The sequence below is a fragment of the Heloderma suspectum genome, chromosome 3, assembly GCF_057233095.1.
Source record: "Heloderma suspectum isolate Gila_16-S chromosome 3, 16-S_ref, whole genome shotgun sequence".
NCBI lineage: Eukaryota > Metazoa > Chordata > Lepidosauria > Squamata > Helodermatidae > Heloderma > Heloderma suspectum.
The window spans coordinates 254,007,081-254,011,252 of NC_139460.1; positions in this window are offsets into that span (position 1 = coordinate 254,007,081).

Consider the following 4,172-nt stretch of genomic DNA (forward strand, 5'->3'; position numbering starts at 1 on the left):
AATTTTATTTGACTACCTAAAACTTTATTTTCCTGAATACCAAAACACCTACCTAATAGTGATTCATTTTTAAAGTAATGAAATATTTACGACTTTGAGCCCACAGCAGCAGAATGGCACAGTATGTTTATTCTGCAGCTCAGTAAATTATAGATAGATGAGGAGTCAAATGAATGCTTTCAGCATATCGTGTTAATCCAAACAAGCTTTCTTTATGTTTTTTAATCTGGAAAATTTGTTGTTGTTCCCACATCCATAATTATTAAAGGCACCTATAAGACAACATAAATCAATTTACCCCCCCCCCCCCACACACACACACACCATTGTCTCAACTGATTCCAAATCTGTATGAATTTTGTCCATATAAATTCTTGGCACAGTTGAGTGTTTTCTTTCACTGTCTCCAGGCTCCTGCTAGCCCTTGAAAGTAAAGTTGCTGTGATAGCTATATAAATATTTACTAAATAAGAATATATGTATTGAAATGAATATAAAATATATAATAGAAATATCTGACAGTTTGGGTATTTGGGCAGAAACATGTCTGGCGTCATTCTTTGTATAAAACCTGCCAGGCTATCATTTTCCATTTAAATGTCCCACTAATTTACCTAATCTCCAAATATGAATGCAAATTAGTTTATTTATTAACAAGATGGATGATTAACAAGAACGTTAACTCTTGGAGACCCAGAAACCAGGAAAGGAGAAAGAGAATATTCAACAGACAAAATTGTAGAATAAACAAGAAGATAAAAGATAAACAGCCGTATACAATAAAATCATCTTCAATATTCAGGTATGAGAAACCAATTGAGGGTTGTCTGGATGATGTATGTTTTACTGAGATATGCTTTATGCTTAGACTCAGAAGTCAAGTTAGGTTAAACCAAATATAAGAGAGAGAGAGAGAGAGAGGAGGAGAAGGAATAGAATGTGTATCTTTATTAGGTATTACTGGAATGTAGGTCTGACTATCAGATGTTGGGCTCTAGGTTTTGCCAATTACATTTTTTTGTAATCCGGAGATATCCTCCTATCACATTTTCTTAGACTTGTTTTGCTTATAGTAGCAGGATTTGCACTTTATACTTTATATAATGTATTTTAACAGTTTCTTATTTTTGTGAACTGCCCAGAGAGCTTAGGCTATGGGGTGATATAGAAATATAAGAGATGAAATGAAATGATACTATAATGGGTTGGTGTTAATTTGTAAATGGCTATTAAAAGACAGATGGTTGGATGCAAGCTTTGTCATGCTTAGAGTAGACCCACTGATATCAATGGGTCAAGTTAGTCATGACTAACTTAAGCCCCATTGATTTCAATGAATCTTCTTTAAGCATGACTAAGTCTGGATCCAACCCAGAGTTATTTGATCAAGATTCAGATGCTGTTGTCTGTGTAAAAGTTATGATCTTGTATTGCTATTTTTTTTTAGGTTGCAATCCTAAACTCACTTATTAGAGAGTAATTCTTGTGGATTTACTTCTGAGTAAGCATAGGATTGCACTGTAAAGGCTAACCACATGAAAATGCAACTGTCTCTTCTGCACACAAGTGGATCAGCACAGACAACACTGTTCATTAGGGATGCCATGCTTTGAGTCCAGATGTTTGTTTTTTGCAGCACCATCTGTACATAACACAAATGTCTTCTAATCATTGGATGAAACTCCAAGGACAGGAAAAGGATTTTCAGCTGAAGAATATGCAAAAGAGGTCATGTGAAGCATTAGATGATCATTGCTTTTACATGTAGTTGTTTTCACAGTTCACCAGTTAAAATCCAGAACAATTTGCGAGCACTTGCTGCTTGCTACCTTTTGGGCTGTTTATTCATCTATGCATGATATGAGTTCAGTGACCTGACACTTCTTTTTAAGATTGTTATATGTATGTTGTGCCCTGAAGTGCCAACTGAAATCAGGGCTCTGTTGAGTTTGCCACTCATCCTTGCCTTTAAAAGATTTTAATTACTCCAGACAATGGGTAGAAGAGAGACCATGTTCAGAGGTAAAATGATTTATGTGCTATTACATGGTTTTTAAGCTTGCCTCTTATCCTCTACTGTACAGGTAATGATGAGTTTTTATCATGATAACCAATTTCATGAGTTTGCCCAGTGCTATGAAACTATCTGCTCAAAGTTCATATCTGTCAGTACTTATTAGAGTTCAAACCAATATTCACTTTGGGCTTTTCTATTTAAATTAATCCACCAAATGAAACAAATGAAAGTTAGACAAGCTTTCTATTAATACATTTTGGGTGAAGATCTAAAGAACAGGAATGATTCAGCCAAAAGTCAAGTGTATTGATTTCAATTGGAGAGTTAAACATGTGCTGCTGAAGATCTTTCCCACGGAGAGTGTTTAACTGGCTAGATCAGGCTTAAGGATTCTAAATATTAGCAACCATCAGAGTAACAGAATTTGGGGATCATCAGCCTCAAGACTTGCATGTGCAAAGGATACAGGTCATTTTGAAAGTGAGCTGGATACATTTATGACAGGTTCTGAGTATAAGTTTCAATGAGTCATACACATGAGCAAAAGGCTGGATGCCCCCAATCTCGGAAGCTAAGCAGGGTCAGCCCTGGTTAGTACTTGGATGGGAGACCACCTGGGAATCAGGCTTCCTGCACTGGTCAGGGGGTTGGACTCGATGGTCTTGTAGGCCCCTTCCAACCCTATGGTTCTATGATACTTTCTATGAGATACTTCACTCATCAGGAAAGTTTTTTCCCCAGTGTTTGTGGTATTGGAAATGCAAGTGTATCAAGATATCTGGAACATGGTTTGCTTGCAACAATTTTGGACAAATCATGGACAACCAATTGCAGGAATGGGCATGCACAGGGTACTGCAAGATCTAAGCCATTGCTTCTTAGATGGGTTTTGCTTACATACTGAGCATTGAACTGCACTCCGATATTAAGCGGTATACAAGTATCACACATAAAAACAAAGAATAACTTACGAAGGAATTCCCCCTAGATCAAACTGGATATAGATCCTAGATTTATTCTTCCCCATCTTTAATGTGCTTGAGCAATTTGATTGAGTGGCTTTGGATGTAGTATAACACTGGGAAAATAGAAGAACAAGCGGCCTGCAAGTCTTCTTCTGCCTTCCTCTGTTGTGCTCAAGGCCAAGGCACACAGATGAGCTGCTGCCCAGTAATGGAGGGGAGACAGTCCCTTCACTCTTGGAAGTAGTAGATGGATTCAGTTGCTGGCCATCACTAAGTAGGATGGAGTGAATAGCTCAAGATAAAAGAGTCTGGACCAGACTGGCAGGAAAGCAGCAGAACCATGGACAGAACACAGGGGGACTGGATGAATGCCTAAGCCTGGCAAGCAAATAGCTTTACCTGTTGGCTCCTGCACTTTTCAGATCTCTGAAACAGACCAAGGTATGTGACTCAAGCCCTCCCTCTCTGGGAAAAGTTAGCTCAGTCATGGACAACCTGTCTATGATTGAGCTAATGATTAAAGCACCATCCATGATTAAAGCATTGGCACTCTGGTCCCAACCTGGCAACACTGGGAAATGTCTTGATATTACCATCATCATTTCTGGGAAGGAGGCAGCAGTGGAGGCAGGAGGTCAGCAGCTGCAGGGATTCTGCAGAGAAGTCTCTGGTAACTGAGAATTCCACTGGAAGGAAAGCAGTCTGAGGGATTCTTGGTGGTGAAAATCTCCAGGGTAATCCTGCCTCCTATTTAGTGGAGAACTGTGTGTGCTCCAGTAATTGCTTCATGGGAAGGCCAGGGCTAGATTCCCCAGGTTCTTCTTCTTCCCATGATTCTTTCTCGGCTAAATCCTGGATCTATTTCAGGAGTTATTTTATTAATTAGATTTCTATACTGCCCAACAGCTGAAGTTCTCCTGTTGAGCCTGAAGCACATCACCTATCCCCAAAGAAATGTTAGGTGGGGATTCAGGTCTGGCGAAAAGGGGGGACTGCAAGTATAGTAGCCATGCTAGCCAAGAAAGCCTTGTTCCACTTCCCTGGGATTAGATGATATAAACAGAGCTAGAGCTGCATGCGATTTGCATATTGATGGCACCTCAGCCCAAACTTCTATGACAGCCTTCCCCAACTGGTCCCTTCCAGATGTTTTGGACGTTAACTCCCATCAGCTCCAGCCAGCACGGCCA